We start from the raw sequence: 20,305 nt of genomic DNA on the forward strand, positions 1-20,305 counted from the left end.
GAGCAAAGGAAATACCACAATTCAGAAGGAAATCCAGGCTGATCCTATCGGAGGCCCAAACTAAATATTTCAGGATGTTGTTATCTCCTTCAAAATCTTACAATTCACCTAATATCCTAAATGGAGACGGAGGATAAAGTTATGGGAATGTCACTACTATACAGGACTTGAATCTATGCTTGTAAAATATTAATCAAGAACTTATCAGACATCAAATCTCCAAGGGAAAAAATCCCGCTTGAAGGGGCACAGGACGCCTAGTGCTAAGAGCTCTTTAGAGCATGCAGTGAAAACGGCTTTTACGTAGAGGCTGAGATTGTCACCTTAAAGATCATTGTGAAACCAGATCTCCACCGCCCCCCAAAAATCCCAACAAATATGTGGAAAGGACTACATAAAATCACTGATAAAAAAAAACCCCAAAAGAAATGAAAATAGGCTTCTCCAACCAGTCAAGAAATTCAGAAAAAGATAGTGAGAAGCAGGCAGCAGCAGGGAAAGGAGTCTCACCAGGAAAGCCAGGGCTAATACAGTAACAGAAGAAGCCAGTTTGTCTGCCTCTCTGTCTATCTGTCACATACACACACACACACACACACACACACACACACACACACACACAGAGAGAGAGAGAGAGAGAGAGAGAGAGAGAGAGAGAGAGAGAGAGAGAGAGAGAGAGAGACAGACTGACTTTAGGGTCTGAAAGGGAAAAGTTACAAGAAAAACACACTTTGGAGGGTTCATCACACCCTCATCATAAGATAAGAAGTGATGAGAGAGAGAAGAAAGAAAGAAAGAAAGAGAGAGAGAGAGAGAGAGAGAGAGAGAGAGAGAGAGAGAGAGAGAGAGAGAAAGAAAAAGAAAGAAAGAAAGAAAGAAAGAAAGAAAGAAAGAAAGAAAGAAAGAAAGAAAGAAAGAAAGAAGAAGAAAGAAAGAAGGAAATAAAAAGAAAGAAAGTCAGTCATATTGGAGTCTGGGCTTGGTGAAGAGAGCAAGGAAAAGGGAATAAGAATAGACAATTTAAATTATGTAATTCTTGTGTTAATCTTTCTTCACTTTCTTTTTGGTAAAGTGGGGTTTGGGAGGAAAAGACAAAAAGGATAAGAGGACACAGGGGGAACAGACACTCTTCTCTTCTAGAAAGCTGTATCAAATGATCAGCACCTCATTCTTTTGTAGTTCTGAACCCCCAGCCACAGAGAGCACCCTGGAAAAATACTTCTATGTTAAATCTCTTTCCTTTTTCAATAACAAAAGAGAATTGATACCAAACAGAGAAAGTAGAGGAAATTATTGCCTAGTTATGTATATTAGAATAGAATAATATCTACAAAAATATAAAATCCATATTCACAGAATAATAGAAAATTTTAAAAATTCAATCTCAGAAAAAATACATTGAACACATACAAAAGCAATTCCAAAAGAAAAAAAAATTCCTAAAGTCAGATAAATTTATAAGTGAATTCTATCAAACATCCCCAAAACAGTTCATTGTAACATCATACTAGTTCTTTGCAAAAATAGTGAAGAAGGGGATTCTACCAAACTCCCTCTACAAATCAAATATAGTCCTAATATTTAATCCTAAATTGGGGAAAAAAACAAAGAAAACTAAAGACTAATATTTCTGATTTATATTTATACGAAAAATTAATAAAGTGTTAACAAAGAGGTTACAATATATTTATAAGACTACACACTATGACCAAGTTGGATTGACACCAGAGATGAAAGAATGGTTCAAAATTAAGACAATCAAGTTAATCATATTTTTAAAAACCAAAACCACATAATTATCTCAATAGATGCAGACAAAGCCTTTAACAAAGTACAAAATTCATTTCTGTTTTAAAGAAAGATTTACAAAGTTTAGGCCTAAAGGGATTTTTTAATATAATAATAAAAAGTATCTATTTAAAACCAGAAGCAAGCATTACATGCAATGGGGAAACCTTGGAAGCTTTTCCAGAAAAATACAGGTGCTTCTTTTCTGTTCTCAAAGGAATCTAACAGACCGTTTTTCAAACCCTAACCATAGGAAAAACTGTAGGTATTCATTTGTTTCTTTAAAGTGCCAATATTCTAAGTGAACATTCTAATACATTTTTGGTTAGAACCTATTTGTGAATTATTCCTGTTTTGTTACCATCAGCAGGAATCAAATCATACATTTTGTTGTATCAGGTTCTTTGGTTTTTTTTTTCTTTTATACAATGCAGAACACTGAGAAACTTTCAACTGGAGAATAAAGGTAATGATGCAATATTACAAAAATAACTGAAAGTTCTGGCAGTTGCTAAAGCTCTCGACCAAAATCACTTTATTATTAAATCAAACAGAGTCTGGCATCTTAACAAAAAGGAAGGTTTTACATTGATATCATTCCAAAAAGGATTATGTTTGAATGTTAGCTTTAGGATATGATATATGCATTTAGAAACCAGAGAATATTTTTTGCACTAGTGGGCTAACTTTATAAGCAATACATTTATATATTTCATACACACACATATATGTGTATATAGACGGTACCTGGTACATAATAAGTGCAATATAAATGTCAGCTATAACTATTATTATTATTGATTTGTATCATGAAGTCTGAGTATATATGAATATATATTGCTACATGTATAATTGGGTTTTGGTAATTTCATAAGAAAAAAAGACTTAAGAACTCTGATTAATATAATGATTGATCATGACACTTAAAGACTGATGCTAAATCATGATTCCCACCCCTTAGCAGAGAGATGATGGATTAGAGGTACAGAATAAGGCTTATATTTTTAGATTCAGGAAATATATTAATTTATTTTACTTAATTTTACACACACACACACACACACACACACACACACACACACACACACACATATTAAAGGTTTTTATTTGGTAACAGAGCCAGTGGAGAAAGTTGCATAAAGGTATGGTTGTGGGTAGTGAGAGTCTTGCAAAAAGAATGATGAAACATTGAAAACATTAAAAAAAACAGAAGAGAGTAGGAGAGAGTTCAGATGAGAACACAGAAAAGTAGGGTAAAAAACATTTGCCTTTTTCTGTTCTTTGTATATTGAATTTTTTTGTTAAGTTCAGAACAAAAAAAATTTTTTTAAAAGAAAGAAAAAGACTGAGGATCAGAATTGGTATGAGACAGTGTAACCTTGGGAAAATGTTTAACCTTTTCGGGCTTCACTTTCCTCATTTGCAAAATGAAAGCAGGCTAAGTACACCAAAACATCCCTAGTAGATCAAAAGTCCTATTATTTTTTATTAAATGTCCATGAGAAGTTCATCCCAACCAGACAGAGGCCAGTCTGACTATAGAGGATCATAGCGACTCCATTATCAACTAAAAAATAGAAAAACTAGGTCCTCTGCTCTGAGTTAAATTCTATATTATAGCAGTTATCTCCAAACTTTTTTGATAGCACAAATAGCAATAATAAATTTTTGGCACACATCTGCAATATGTATATATTTACTTATTTATAAATCATATATATGCATTGTGCTAATAGTTATATGTATATATATATATAATGAAACATGCACAAAACAGAAATTTAAAAAGCATGAGATAAAGTTATATTTGATCCTAGAGTCAATAAGGAGCCACTGAAATTTACTGAGTAGGAAGGGACATGTTCAGACCTGAGCTTTAGATAAATCACTTTACCAGTTGTGTGGTGTATGAATTGGAGAAGGGAAAAACTGGAAGCAGGGAGGGCATGAAGGAGGCTAGTAGTTTTGTGAGTAGAAAGAAGGGTCTCGTATAAGAAATGGAGATAGAAACAATAAGATTTGGCCATCGTGGTTATGCAGGATGAGTTAAAGTGAGGAGCCGAGGCTGATACCAGAGTCGCAAATTTGTGTGACTAGAAGGATGGTGGTATCCTCGATATAGTAACTGGGTGAATCTGTGAGGAAGATAACATAATGGATCTGCAATACCAATATCAACCCAACCATGCTTGCTTTTCCTGTACAACTCATTCTACCCCACCAAAAATGAAAAGTGGAGGGGGGAGAAGGGAAGAGTGATCTTTTTCACCAGCTACTGGCCCTGGAGCGTAGAACCCACCTGCTGAAGAAAAGTTATTGAAATTACCAGATGACTTGGGGGACCAAGGTGTGGGGACTGTGAGGGGACTGAGAATTTTGACTGGGTAGTTGCTGGGGGTACCTGTATTGAGGTTAGAGTATAACTGACCTGAAGGACTGTCCCCTAGCACAGCTGTGGGAGAAATAGGAAGGAATGGAATTGGGGAGTGATGAGTGAAGTAAAGAGGATAATAAAGTTTTTGATGGCTATTGTAAGGGAGGGGTAGAATTAGACCCATTTTCCTGTCCTCTGACTGATTAATCACATACCACTTGGAATTATGCCATGGCCCCTCATTTGGAGGCCACAGCTCTGAAACATAATGAGCAATTTTAAAAAGTAAAGCATTCTATAGACTAAACACAACCCAGGTAGCAAAGCTAAAATGAAACTTCACCTATATTCATTCTTTTGACCCTACTCTTTTGACCCTATACACCTATTCTTATGAAAGGCTATTTTCTGGAAGAAGTCTTCATTATAGGTCAGAAAAAAATTCCCTGAATACTAACTTGATTTGAAACTCACAAACTAACCAGAATTTGAATTTCTATCATTAAAGGCCACAGGCAAGTGAAACAATGTACAGCACCTTCTAAGGTGGTTAGTTTTATTCATGAACTCACTCACGTTGCGCTTAAAAAAATACTTCAAAGCATTACTGAAAGATGATTAATTCTCTCTAGTTATAAATGAGAATCATAGCTACTTTGAAGTGAGTTTCTGATGCCTAAATCCTCAGAAACCTCATCTCTTTATACAAGTTTTACCATTTAATTTTTTAAAAATCCAGTTTTGCCTTCCTGAAAACTCAATATTACCCAGGGGAATAAACAAAAACTAGAACTCATCCTTTTGAGCATAATAACAAACTAAAACTCACATACTAGGTTCCTATAAGGACATAAAGGCCAGTGGCAAAAATCCCAACTTTTGTGTGTACTATTAGACCATGAGCTTCCTGAGAGCAGGGACTGTATTTTTGCCCTTCTTTATAACCCCAGCACTTCGCACAGTGCTTAGCACATAGGAGGCACTTAATAAATGCTTGTTGAATGACTATACTATAAAGGAAATATAGCCTGTTGCCAATATATCTCTACCCACAATATTTAACCATTTGCAGTGAACCTTCCTCATTAGCATGGTATAGTGGAAAGACAATTGAATTTCTATTCAGAAAACGTGGATTCAAATCCTGCTTCTGCTCCTCATTACCTTTATAGGTAAGTCTCTTTCCTCTCTTGGTCTCACTTTCCTCATTTACAAAAATAAAGAAGTTAGAGTGGATTATATCTACAATTCATTCAAATTCTCAAACTATTATCCTTCTACACCACTACAGCACTGGTCATTAACCAATGTCTTTCTCTAGTTCAATATTCAATTTTGTGTATCTCAAGAGTTTTGTTCAACACATTTTTGCGTATATATATATATGTGTGTGTGTGTGTGTGTGTGTGTGTGTGTGTGTGTGTGTGTGTGTGTGTGTATAAATGCATGTGTGTATATATGTATGTATGTGTATACACACACATACATAAAATTTTAGAGGGGGCAGACAAGATCTATGATTTCAAAGATGTAAGACATCCCAATGTGGACACTCCCTTATCAACACAGATTGGCAGCTCCTCTATAGGTCAAGCGACTTGCCCAAGGTGATAAGCTGGGCTGTCAGAGGCAAAACTTGAAGTTAGGCTTCTTTGACTACAAAGATACCCACTGTATCCAATGATATCTAGGATATAAATTATGCTCTATATAACTTCAAGTTCACTGATAAAATGTAAACTTGATTAGGGCCAGGACTAGTTTTTTGTTAGTCTTTGTATCCTCAAAGTCTCCTGGCAACCAGTAGGCACTTGTTGAATGCAATTCAATTTAATTTGGTTTTAGAGCTACTGTCATACAACTCAAAATTGTATTTGGGAGCACAATAAAAGTGCTATTCCTTAGGTACCTCTGCCATTGACTTTTATTTCGGGCCACAGAAGTTCTAGTTCCTGCCCATAAAGAATCATTTGCTCCTTTATTATTAGATAAAACTACATCTGTGATTTCAATGGTATCAAAAACTCCCAGTGAGGAAACGTTTTCTACCAAGAAGATTGGCAACTTTTGTGCAACTTGTGTCTTAAAGTGTTGCCTAAGGGGAAATGAAAGGTTGTGACTTAACACCAGTCACACATATTACACAGCCTCTATGTTTCAGGAGAAACTTGAGCCAGCCAGGTCTTCCTGACTCTGAGACCAGCTTTATTCACTGTCATTCTGCCTCGTTATTTTATTTCTTAAAAACATGCATAAGATTAACTGCTACAGTCATTACTAAGAATTTAATAGGAAAGAGTAAGAAACCAACTAGAGAAATATCAAGAAAAGAATCAAAATGGTTTCAAGAGGGACAACTTTAGGAACAAAATGTGTTTCTTACCTAGAACACACCAGAGTATGAAGTTAGCAATATGAAGATAAGAGAAGGGGGATATAAATAATTGAAATATTTTTAATGAAAAGTAGTAGGTATAATTTGAATACACTTAAAAATTGTTGCTGAACCATAGGATCTGTTTTTTCTCTTTTTTCATAATGCCACCTTAAAGTGGACATTTGTATGTCAACACCACCTATATGCAAAGGCATTCTCAAAAAGATTGGAATTACTGTTCTATTTTATGCAGAATGAAAATGCTGCTCTTTGAAAATAGTGTAACATTCAGCTCTGTATGCTGCTTTTGTGGGACAAAAAACATTAACCACCTGCTGAGAAAACACACTAGGAAATAAAAGTGTCCTTCAAAATCATCTTGCATATTACATTCCCATGAGCATTACAGTCATTGGAATGACTGAATCTATAGTGGGTCCAAATAAATTTTTTTTAATAGGAAGGCTCAAAGCAAAATAAATTCACCTTCCAGAAGGTAGTCTTTTAGGGAATGAATATGAAGATTTAAAAGCAGCAGAATCATTTCAGAACATATTTATTGAATACTAAAAACATTAAATTAACCAGCAAGGATATTCAAGGGAAGGATCTTTGCAGAATTGATGACAGTTCAATACCACACGTCTGTAGTCTTTTCTCTTTCCAACAATGGTAACGGTGAATTGGGAGGTGTCTGACATCGTTGCAGCACCTTCTTTCACTCCCTCTATTACTTCTAACACATTTCAAGGCATTCTTTTTGTATGACAAGACATATTTTCAAGCAACATAACCACAAATATAGACAAATGGGATTTGTGAGATGAGTATTGAATGGAAGACAAGACAATAATATTAAGCATCTTTTTTTTAATCCTTTTTTTTAAAGTAGAGGAAGACAGAAGGATCCAGATCTGTGATGTTACAGTAGAGAGAACATCGGTTATGGAAATCTCCTTCACTGATACAAATTGGCAACTTCAGGGGAGAATGAGCAGTTAAATGACTTGTCCATGGTCACATAGTTAGTATGTATCAGAAACAGGAAGTGGAAACAGGTTTTCCTGATTTCAAGAAAAATATTCTATCCACTTTGACACATGGATACTCGTTATTATTTTTAACATTTGTAAATAATACTTTGAAATTTGGATCAAACTTTTTGTTAAGTGTCTGGATGATTGGTAGCCTATTAAGAAAATAACCTTAAATTTTTTAAGGTTACTACAAAAGACTCATTTGCCCTAAGGTATCTCTTGTTGTATTATCATCTCCACTAGTGAAGCTAAAATTCTCATGATTAGAGCTATTCCTTTGGCTAAGAGAAGATAAAAGCATAGTATTTTGGAGCTTATTTTCATAATGTTAGCTTTAAAAGGACAGAAAACCTCGGGAGAGCCTCTGATCATTCCAACCAGACATAATCTCTCATTCCTTACTTCTGGTTTCATGACTGTCTTATTCATGTCTCCTATACATCACAGTTCTGTTTATCTCTCTTGATTATCTTTACCTGGAGGTCAGAAATATGTCTTATTCATCTCTTTATTCTCTAGCATCTACCACAATGCTTTGCAAATAGTTTTGTTCATAAAAGCTTACTGAATTCTATTAGCAAAGATTAGTTTTTCATTTTATTTATCACCAAAGGAAGAAAAAGAGCACAAAATACAAGTTTCAATATTGAACAAGATCAATGTTGAACAGAAGCATGTTAGTGATGTCCTAAATGGTCTAGGAAGTCACAATCATTGTCTTGAGTGGGCTGGGAAGTAGGGCAAAGGAGCATCAAAAAAACAGGGAGGCATAAATACAATTTTGTTAGGTCCTTAACTGGCTACCTGTGATATTTATCAAATGAAAAGGTAAAAATAATTGTGAGCAGGGGACCAGGGATGAATTTGATTTGTGTTTTTGTCAGTTCAATTTTTTCATGACCACATATATTAACTCACCATATACGAAGGATCCAACTAGTAGAAATTAGTATGTACCAGGATGGCATTCATGTTCTAAGACAACCTTTGGCCATAGGACCAAAAACATGATTTCATCCAGATCAGATTTATTTATTGTATAGGCACAGCTAGTATGTACAAAATGCCTAAGGACATAAAGACTGAAAATGAAGAATTGGAACAAAATCTACTATGTGTAAAGGAAAAATAAAAAACTCATAAAGTCAAGGCAGACTAAAATGGATACTATATTATGCATAAACGTACCATATACAATGAAAAGATCAACAATATTAAATGCATATGCATAGTAGCTAATTTCATTTTATTTTAAATACATTTTTTTCACCTACATTTTTCAATGTGATCCTTCCTGTTTTACCTCTAAGAGAGTCATCCCTTATAACAAAGAATAAAAAAGGAGGAAAAACAATTCAGCAAAATAGTCTGATATTATATACAGCGACTTCCTTGGGGCATATGCCTATCATTGTAATTTCTAGGTCAAAGGAAATGGACATTTTAGTCACCTTCTCAGCATGATTCTAAATCACATTCCAGCGTTGTGGATAAAGTCACAGATCTAGCAACAATATATTAGTGTGATTACCATTCCACAACCCCTCAAAGGATGACCATTCCCATCCTTTGTCACCCTTGCTAATGAAAATTTGCTGGGTATAAGATGAAAATTCAAGGTTGTTTTGACTTGCAGTTCTCATATTATTTAGAAAGATATACTGGAAAATGCAAGCAATGTAAGAAACAAAAGATAGCGATATAAAGTTAAAAAGAAAGAATGATATTAGCAGTTTCGTAAAGAACAAAGCTTTAATATAGTGATACACCACTCTTGTGTAGTAGAATTAAATGATTATCCATCAGAAATTAAAACAGAAAAACTCTTCAAAAAAACAGAATCGGCAAAGAAACTAATTGAGACAATAGCTTCAGCAAGAGGACAGAAATTAAAATAAATCTAAAACAATCATTTTCAAGTTTACATGATATTAACAAAATCTATAAACAAGCAAAATTTCATTCAAAATAGCTACCAACAAAGGGTAGAGCCAAGATGGTGCAGCACAGGCAGTAATTCATCTGAACTCTACCAACGTTTCCCTCCAAACAACTTTAAAACAACTCTTCAAATCAAATTTTGGAGCAGCAGAGCCAACAAAAGATCAGACTGGGACAGTTTTTCTAGCCTCAGACAATTTAGGAGGTTGGCAAGAGTAGACTGTGACATCTGGGTGAGAGACAGCCAGAGAGGGGCAGAAGTGTCAGCAGGGAGGGGCAGCAGGGAGGGGCAGCAGGGGTGGCAGCAGTAGCTTCAGGAACTCTCAGCCCAGAGCCAGGAAAGGGATTGGACAACCAGTCAGAAAAAGATTCCAGAGAATCCTTTGCTGGCCCTGGGTGGAGCTGGTGGTGACTGGCAATTCTACTGCCCATAAGCATTTCTTGGTCACAGTTCCCAGTTAGAGAGAAGCACTTGTGATCAGTTACAAGAGAGCAGGGGCCCTGTTCCTAGTTCCAAGAAAAGCACTAGCACTTGCAGCTGCAGGGAAGCAGGGACCCTTCCTGGGTAAAGGATAGAGCACAGATGAGAACAGCATTGACACCTCTCCCTGAATCACACCACCTTGAAAGCACCCAAAACTTACAGAACTCCAGAAGTAGCTCTGAAAACAGCAGCGCGAAAAAATCATGGAGATTGGAACAGTGCCTCCCTAACCCCCAGATGAGCAGAGCCCAACTTTAACATAAAGTTCAAAGTCAAGAAATAGGCTGGAAAAATAAGCAACCAATAACAGGAACAAGAAAGAAACAACAACAAAGAACTTCACTGTAAAAATATATTACGGTGGCAGGGAAGACCAAGACACAAACCCAAAAGAAGACAACACTGTGAAAACAGTTATAAGCAATGCTTCAAAGAAAAGTGCTAGTCGGACACAAGCCAAACAAGAATTCCTGGAAGGGTTAAAGAAACAGATAAAAGTGGTAGAGGAAAAGTTGGAAAAAGAAATGAGAATAATGCAAGAAAATTATATAAAAAAAGAATTAACAGCTTGGTAAAAGAGACACAAAAAAATTGAATAAAATTTCTTAAAAAACAAAATTGGCCTAATAGCAAAAGAAGCACAAAAATTCACTAAAGAAAAGAACTCCTTAAAAAGCAGAACTGGCCAAATGGAAAAATAGTAAGTTATCAAAACTATCTGATACTAGTTAAAAAATAGAAAAGTCAGTAGAAAAGAAAAAATAAGCAAGAAATAGAAACAAAACCCCCCCACAGCAATCCAGTATTTGACAAGTCCAAGAATAAAAATTGCTAGAGGAAAGAATCCCTTTTTTTAAAAACAAGAATTGCTAGAAATGTACTGGAAGCAATTCAGCAAAAATTTACATGAAAATCTCTTAAAATATATGCAACAAGGCCCAGTGGACTCTGAATTTAAAAAAAAAATCATAGCATAAAAATTAGAAGAAAATTAGTTCAGGTACCTATTACAAACAGAAATAAGGAGAGAATTCTTAACCAAACAAGGGATGATAAGAGACAAAATTGATCATTTTTGACTATTTAAAAAGTTTTTCAAAAACAAAATTGGTGAAGCCAATATTAGAAGAAAGACAGTAGAGTGGAAAAATATTTGCACTAAATAAAATTTGAATGTCCAAAAATACTGAGAATTAATTCAAGTATGTGTATATAAGATCAGGAGCTATTGCCCAACTTGCAAACTGTCAAAAGATATAAAGAGTTTTCAGTCAGTCATTATGAATGTAATGAAATATTATACAGCAAAAAAAAATGGCAAATACCAATTTAGAGAAACATTAGAAGATCTGAATAAATGGATGCAGATCCAAGAGAACAATGCACACAATGACAATAACAATGCAAATGACCAGAGAAGTAAAGGAAGTTGAAATACGAACAGAACAACTAACAAAGATTTCTAAGAATTTTCCTCACTTTTTTTGGCAGACGGGGAACTTAGGACACAACACTGTAAACTTCATCAGATATATTTGCCACACTAGAAAGTTTCATTTTGTTTCCTTTGTGACAAGGGAAGATTCATTCTGACAGAAGGGAAATTGAAATGACTTATGTAAAGACAAAAAGCACCAACAAAACATGTTTTAAAGAAATAAGTTAAAAATGATAGATAGACAGATAAAATGGATAGGGTGAAACCTAGGGATGACCCTTAGTTATTCCAGATACTTCGAAAATTATCTAAAGATTCTAGTTGCTGGTATTGCCCTTAGAGCCAGTCTAACCCAGACATGTTCTTTGGCTTCTCCTTGCTCATTCATGGGAAAACTCCAGGTAGCTCATGGTAATAAAATGCTGCTATAGCTCTAGGGGACATTTGATCCAAAAACTATAATAAAGTTTATGTTGTCTGTATGTTTTGTAGGTTGATGTATCGTTTGTCCATTTATTTGTATTGTTTTTTGGTTAGGAGTTTTTTTTTTGGGGGGGGGGAGTAGTGTCTTTTTTGATGTGTTCAAAAAATTAATGTCAGTCCAGCAATTTTCTCCATTATTTAAAAAGGTCTCAACTTGTACACAAATGTTCCTTGTCTCTTGTGTTTCTTACATTTTAGAGTGGCTAAGATTTCTCCATGTTTTATCAAAAGTGCTACCATCAAGAGAAAAACTTAATAAATAGGGAAATTAAACTATGTAAAACATATATAAACTATATATACAAATATATTTATTATATATAAACTATATATACAAATATAAATATGCAGATATTTATATATATATATTTATATATAAAATATATAAACTATATATATGTATATATATATACACACACAAAAATAGATAAGCGCAAATACAGCAATCAAATCAGACATATACCAAGGTAGTGAAAAATCACGTTAAGAAACACTTTCAATCCAGTTAGAGACAAATGTTTTTTGAAAAGTTTCCTGGAAAACTAATGGCCTACTGCATTGGTAACTAAGGTGGAGCCAATGAAGGGAGGTCTGATTATATCTTCACTCCCAAGTAGGCCCCAAACCCCTAGCTACTAGGTGCTAAGCCGATGTGTTTGTGAAGCCCCCAGGCTCCTAAGGGGAGTTGCTAAGACCAGAGCCAATAGCAAGAGCTTAAGTTCTGGTCGCTCAGATGACATCTGATGATGGCTAAAGAGTGGATAAAAAGGGAAGACAGAGCTATTTACTTAGGGCTCTCACTCTCACATGGGTGAGTCACATATATTAACTCACCTTTGACCCTGAACAAGATATATAAACCCAGAGGATGGCATTCTCCCTTGGGGCTCTCTCTCTCTTGGCAGTGTACTAATGTGGAGACTCTGGGCAGCTGTAGTTAAGAGCCCTCCAACTTGTAAACCCGGATGTACAGACTTTGTTAAACTCTGATAACTATACATTGCGATTTGAATCAGACAAGGTCTGTCTGTTGATGTTTGTAACTTGTTTCTAGTTGCTCTGAAGTTCAGGGTGCTGACTTTTTCCCCTGAACTAAGTGAATGATATTTGTACACTGGATTAAAGTAAGCTTGTTAACCCCTTAATGTTACTTTCCTTAGTAAAGCAGATCAAAAGAACTCGGGTTTACAGCATTCCTGTTGTTGGGCTTGTGTTCGTTTTTCACTCCCACAGCAGCTGCTAGCCAAATTGTTGAAACTCCTATATGGAAAAGAGGTAGCAGTTTTTCTCCTACTTCTGTCCCTAGGCCTTTAACCCACAGAAATCTCAAGGCTATGTTAATGACTACCACATATTCCAAATCAAGATCAAGGCAATAGAGAGAAACACATGCCACCAAGGGCACAGTGGAGTAAAATGGCAAATCCTGGGTCAGGACAACTTACCTCCCTCTGTTGCCTTCCCACCTGCCACTCCTTTCACTTGCTCCTGGGCTGGCAAGTAGTTAACACTAGATTAATTACTGGAAAAAGCCGGATCACCTAAGCAAACAACACAAGGAAAACAGAGAACTTGTGAATCACATGAAAGATGCTGGCAGGTTTTACATTTTTCTTCTAAGCATTTACTTCTCCCATAACTTCAAATGTATTACAAGGAATTTTTCAGACACACAATTATTTTTACATTTTCAATAGACATATTTAAAAATGTTATTACTGCAAAAGCTAAATATTTCATTTATATAGAATATAGTATTAAACTATGTGACCAATACTCCTGGCTGTGAATTTTACCTTGAGGTTCACCCTTAATCAAAATCTTTTGACTTTCCATTGATTTTTGGCTACTTTTTCAAAAGAAGAGCCTTTCTAGAAGCCTACATTTAAAAGAAACAAGAATAATCTGCAAATAAAAGAGCCAACCCTAAATCCTTCCTCTAATTTTCAAATCAGAAAGGAACATTCATCGTAAACATTCTTCTAAAACTTTGTAGTATACTTTTCCACTTGTTTTTTATGTCTTATTTTCTCTTTTTCTTAGCCATTTCAGTTGGTGGGAAAATCCACCAAAGTTACAATCTTGTTTCAACCAATTAGCAGACACAGGTAACTGCATGATCACTAAGCATCCCAACTATCCTAAAAAGGCACTCCAGTGAGCACTTTAGCATTATTTTCTATTCACTGTTAAAGTCCAGCCTCCTCTTATCTTACAAGGCAGGCACTGTGCTCTTCATTGTATTCAGTACTAGACAATGCTGACCATCAGCATTTTAGAAATAAAAGTGAAGCCCTGTGAATCCAGTTCATATTAAAGTGGGCATTTTAAATTACCACCATAAAATAAAAAGTCATTCTGGAGAAGTAAATGGAATACCCCATGGAGGTAAAAGACAGTCTGTCTGGCAATAAATATATATTAAGAACCTACTATGTGCTAGACACAGTGCTAAATGCTATGGCTAAAACGTAAAAGACTCTCTTCTTGAAGCACTCACAATCCAGTGGGGGAGACAACATTCAAACAATTATGTACAAACAAGTTATATATAGAAAAAAAAACTGGAAATAATCAACAGAGGGAAGGCAATAGAATGAAAAGCGATTGGGAAAGGTTTCATGTAGAAAGTGGAATTTTAATTGGGACTTGAAGGAAGCTAGGGAAGCCAGAGGGTGGAGTTGAGGAGGGAAACATGCAGGCATGGGAGACAGGGTCAGGAAATGGAGTGTCTTCTTTGAGGGACAACAAGGAAGCCAGTATCAATGGGTCTAAGAGTATATGGTAAGGGTAGGATGGGGCCAGGGTATAAGGTGTGAGAAGGCTGGAAAGGTAGAAGAGGGGTGCTTGTTTGTGAAAAGCTTTGAACAGCAGAGAATTTTACATGATCCTACAAGTGACAGGGAGCCACTAGAGTTTCTTGAGGAGAAAAGTGGCACAGTCAGACAGGCACTTTAGGAAGATTATTTTGACAGCTGAATAGAGGATGGGATGGAGTGGGGGGAGATCTGTGTCAGACAAACAAACCAGCTGACTACTGCAATTGTCCTACAGTGAAGTGAGAAAGCCTTCATCAGAGGGGTGGCAGTGTCAGAGGAGAGAAGGAGACATACACAAGAGATGTTACAATGGTTAAATCAACAGGCCTTGGCAACAGACTGGATGTGCGAGAGGAGAGAAAGTGAGGAGGCAAAGATGATATCCAGGCTGCAAGGCTGAGTTTCTTCTACTAGGAAGTAGTGCCTTCAATAGTAATAGGGAAGATTAGAAAGGGGAGGTTAAGTGGGGAAGGACAAAAGGATTCAGTTTGGAGTATGCTGAGTTTAAGATATCTACAGGAATCTAGCTCAAGATGCCCAATAGGCAGCTGGAGATGCAAAACTGAAGGTAAAGGCTAGAAAAGCAGACTGTCATCAATATAAATATAATTGAATAAGGTTCGATAGAAATAGAAAATAGGTAATATTTATATAGCCCTCACTATGTGCCAGGCACTATGCTAAGCACTTCACAATTCTTATCTCATGTGATCCTCACACCAGCCCTAGGAGGTTGGTGCTATTATTATCCCCATTTTACCAATGAGGAAACTGAGGCAGACAGGTCAGATGACTTGTCCAGGGTCACACAGCTAATAAATATCTGAGTCTGGATTTTAACTCAGGTCTTACTGACTCCAGGCCTGATGCTCTATTCACTGCTCTATACAGATGCCCAATAGATATATAATATGCATGTGTGTGTATGTATATGTATGTGTGTATGAGAGAGAGATCAAGACACACACACACACACACAGATGAGAGAGAGAGAGAGAGAGAGAGAGAGAGAGAATTTTGCAGGAGATAAAATTATAACTATAATTAGAAGCAAAGCAAAGTGGGTACCTATCAATTGTGGAATGGCTTAATAAACTATGGTATATTAATATAACTGAATATTACTGCATAGAAAGAAACAATGAATATGAATAATTCATAGAAGTACATGAAGATAAAGTAAGCAGAACAATTTACATGATGATTCCAATAATGTGAAGGAAAACAACACTGAAAAACTTTTTTATAACTTTTATCAATGCAGTGACCAATCATAAACTGAGAGAGCTGACAGTGAAACATGGCTCCCACCTCTCAACATATAGGTGAAGGTTTAGGGTTTCAGAAGGAGCCATTTTTAAATATGGGTAATGAATTGATTAATTTTACTTGACTGTACTTATCTATTTTAAGAGTTCCATGGAAGGCAGGAAATCAGGAAGTAACATTGATGTAAAAATAAGGGAAAAGCATTGCCTCTGAAGTTAGAGGACCTAGCTTCAACTTTGAGGACACCTGATACCTGTGATGACTTTGGGGAAGGCACCTAAGCTCCCTGGACTTTAATTTTTTCATCTGCAAAATGAAAGGTTTGGACCAAGTGACCTCTGAGGTCCCTTCCAGTTCTAGATCTATGATCCTAAGAAATGAGTTTAAATAAAACACCTTTAAAATAAATGAAAATATGCAAGTGCAACAATTAATTAAAATGTTCTCAATATGTAATAAATGCCATTTATTTAATTCACCAAATTGCCAATTCTCAGATAATTCTACAATCTACTACTTAGATCATGATATCTTACTTTAGAATAGAAAATAGTGAGCTATTGAAAGTACTTACCCACCAATTTCATTAACCAGTTTTCACAGTAATTTCAAAATATCGTAAAGTCAGTCTAACTAAAGAATGTTTAACTTAAATATGAGGAATTATAATTTCTAGAGAAACTGGATTTAATGAAGTAAATTAACATGGGCAACTTTTTAAAAAATTACATTATTATGCCAATTTTTACACAAGTCACATATTCAGAAAAATCAACTACCTGTGAAAAGGATGAGACAAAGAAAGTGAAATGCAGAATTCAACTTCATTAAGTACCGCATGCATTTGTTAAATGTCTACTCTCTACAATTCACTGTACAAAAAACTTTGTCATTATTTAATACTAGAAGAGAGTAACCAATAATAACTTTCCAGAGATCACAAAGAAACACTTTGTAAAAAGAAGGCGATTATGTCTATTCGCCATATTAAAACCAAAATCCACTTAACAAGCTTATTTCTTTACTACCACATACTAGAGTCTTTCTCATGGCTTTTCTGTTCAGAAAGGGATTGTAAATGAAAGGAATTACTTTGAGACATACTTCTAAAGTCATTTACTATCAGTTAGCTTTAACAAACCAGTTCTATCCGGGTCCCAATTTGTAATACGAAGACAAATAATCAGAGAATTTTTTAGGCAATCGGGGTTAAATGACTTGCCCAGGATCACACAACTAGTAAGCATTTGCCACTGGATTTGAACTCAGGTCCTCCAGGGTCAGTGCTCTATCTACTGTACTACCTAGATGTTCCAGCATTAGATGATCTTTAACATTTTTCCCCTTTCTGAAATCTTATGATGCTATAAATTGGCAGCTGCGATAGGAGGCTTAAGTCACTCTCTCCATTCCTGATGTAATAATCTAAAATAGCTCCACCTGGGAGGCACTGTCAACATAGGTGCCTTCAATCAGTAATCAATCTAATGAGAAATTTTGACTTGATTTAAGCTAACAGCATCAGCACACTTAATGCTCCTCCTGTCTTGGAGCTAACTAATCACCTAGATACCTTTCCCCTACTTCCCCACTCTCCCACACTCTCATTCCTATCTAGTTCAGCCATGCCCTTATATTTCACTCTATGGAATCCCTACTTCATTGTTTAAGATCTCCTTAGCCCTAGATCCCTTCACTCACTCTCCATCTTCTTCCACTCACACAGACTTGACTTTTCTCTAAAGATATCTCATCCTCTGCTACCTTTTCTAATGCTGACCACTCCTCTCACACACCCAGGAAAATCTGTAATACTACTTGCTCACCACTGCAATTTCAGGTCCTATGTCCCTCTGCCATCATTTCCCAGCAAGTTCTCTTCATTTGAAACCCACATGTCTGATCAGCAGCCTCTGGTTTATTTTCCTTTCTTAGTAAACAGACATTATACTTATCTGTTCAATCCCAGTAAAATTCAAGTTTATTGTGGGCAAGGACTACCATTTCTGTGTTTCTATGGGTAACACCATACACAACATCATTAGGAAGCTTATATTCTACAGGAAGATAAGATAAGAACACAAAATAAAATGTATAATATTTTAAGTGCACAAGAAAGGGACAAAATGCTTTGCTAAATATACAAATTAAAAGATATGAATGACATATAGATGAATGAGAGGTGAGTATTTCCTAAAAGGATACTTTAGAAAGGATTCAGTGAAAGGTTTCTTTAAAGAATGGAACTCCCCTAAGTTTATTACAAATATAATTTATAAAAACTGAATTTACAAAAAACTTTCAACAAGATACATGATACAAAAACAAGCTACACATATACCCACAGACAACTTCTTTTATGCCCTTCTCAGTTCTTTACACTGTCAAAACTAAATCTCATATATAAATGATAATATTATCATATAGCTCTAAAAGCCTAAAACTTTAGTTCTTAATATGACACTGTTGACTTTTTCAAAGGGCTATGTCAATTCACAGATGAGATAATTCCAAGCCTCTATGGCAACCAAGGAGTCCTCAGCAGTCAACTGTTCAGTACACAAATAAAGAAGTAAATCCTTATGCAATCATTAAGTGCTTTTTATATAAATACACTCATTTCCTGGTACTTGTGCAAATACATTTTGAAAGTGACCTTAAATGCTTTTTCCTAGCCCCCTTTAGCTTTATTATTTGAACAGAAGCATTATGATAATAAAAATTTCATTTAACCTTAATAATGTCTCTCTTACATTATTTGGCATTATTGTGGTTCTTTCTCCCTTCCTCTTCTTTCCTGAACTGCCCTTTTCCTCCCTACTTTCCAATACACATAGGTTGTTGTTGTTGCTGTTTTTTTAAACACAGTATTCTTGGAAAATCAGTAAAATATATTTACATGGATAGGTAGGTGCTTTATTAAATGTTTTCTATCATGAAAACGACCCTCTTCTGAAGCTTCATTATGACATGGAAAGTAATCCTGGTTTTTCCATTTCTACAGTGGAGAATCACAAGCTCTTGGGAGGTCCTACCAAGCTGCAAAAGGCTGGATGTGACAAACAACTATTATCTGTTTTCTGAGCACCAGTGTGATTATGTGGAAAAGGATTTTCACAAGAGGATTATTCAACCAGTGATGATTCTTTTAGCCACATATGACCTATGCAACTGACAAAAGCATAGAACAATTCAGTTCTATAAGGCTTTCTACTTTTGGTAGAAAAGTAGGAAGAGGATGCTAAGAATATGGCAGTTTTTCAGACTTCTATAAATATTAATTTAATTGTTGGTACTTTTACTATCAGATCTATGTCCAATGGTGAATAATTTCACACACTGAAGTATCTGAATTACATCCACATTGACATTATTGCTATAAATGAAGCCAGAATATGTGGCTGGTAAAAAGTAAGATGGTGTAATGTTAATGGAATAGGAAGATCTTCCCCGTCCATTAATAGAAAAATGTGACCACATGTGTTCAGGCACAGATGTTTTGCTGCTTTGAACTCCAGCTCACAGCTGTGATATATCCTGAGTCATGTGAAGCCTGTTGGGGGAGGAATTTGCTTAAAGGGAAAGCTTGCTTATGGGGAGTCTTGCCTGCTTGATAGGCACCCAAGCACAAGGATTGTGATGCCTTCTGGCTGTACATATCTTCTGAGGTTAGCATTTTGCTTTGGGGGTCACTCATGGGAAGAATGCTCATGTGATTTGGCCAGACAAGACTCTGTGTAGCTGTTAAGGAGCCCCCTGGCTTTGAAAACCCAGATGTTGGTGCTTCCCTCTCCGGTAACTATGCATGTATTACTTTGGTCAGACAGTTGAAAGCCCGATAGGCTTTGTTTGTTGATCTATGCTTATTTCTCAGACAGTTAGAAGTCCTATCTGTGGATCTGTGCTATTTTCTCTACTTGTATTTTATTTTCTCTGCATTCAGGGTACTGACCTCTCCCTTGAACTAAGTGAATGATATATATGTTTAATTAAAGTAAGGTTGTTGACCCTTTTAAAAGCTATTTTTCCTTTAAAAGCAGATTAAAGGACCTGAGCTAGCAGGCCACCCTGGGTATGCTAGGGTGCTTGCTATTACAGATGGTCAGATAAAAAGAATGACAGCACACTTCTAAGGGTAGAGTCACAGTGGTGGAGTAGAAAAATCACTCAGCTGAGCTCTCCAAATATTCCCCTCCAAACAACTTTAAAATAACACCTCGAATCAAATTCTAGAGTGGCAGAGCCAACCAAAGATCACAACGAGACATTTTTCCAGCCCAAGACAACTCTTTTCA

The 20,305-nt window shown here is 35.8% G+C and overlaps 1 protein-coding gene across 5 annotated transcripts in view; it reads right to left on the reverse strand.

Annotated features, from left to right (window-relative positions):
* PAM (peptidylglycine alpha-amidating monooxygenase) overlaps positions 1-20,305 on the reverse strand; it is a 409,388-nt gene that overhangs the window by 351,087 nt on the left and 37,996 nt on the right. For all 5 annotated transcript variants that reach the window (XM_036737505.1, XM_036737477.1, XM_036737514.1 and 2 more), the window contains exon 2: positions 13,368-13,463. The gene's annotated coding sequence lies outside the window, so the exon portion shown is untranslated. The remainder of the gene's footprint in view (positions 1-13,367; positions 13,464-20,305) is intronic.

This window comes from Trichosurus vulpecula, chromosome 1 (assembly GCF_011100635.1).
Source record: "Trichosurus vulpecula isolate mTriVul1 chromosome 1, mTriVul1.pri, whole genome shotgun sequence".
Classification (NCBI taxonomy): Eukaryota; Metazoa; Chordata; class Mammalia; order Diprotodontia; family Phalangeridae; genus Trichosurus; species Trichosurus vulpecula.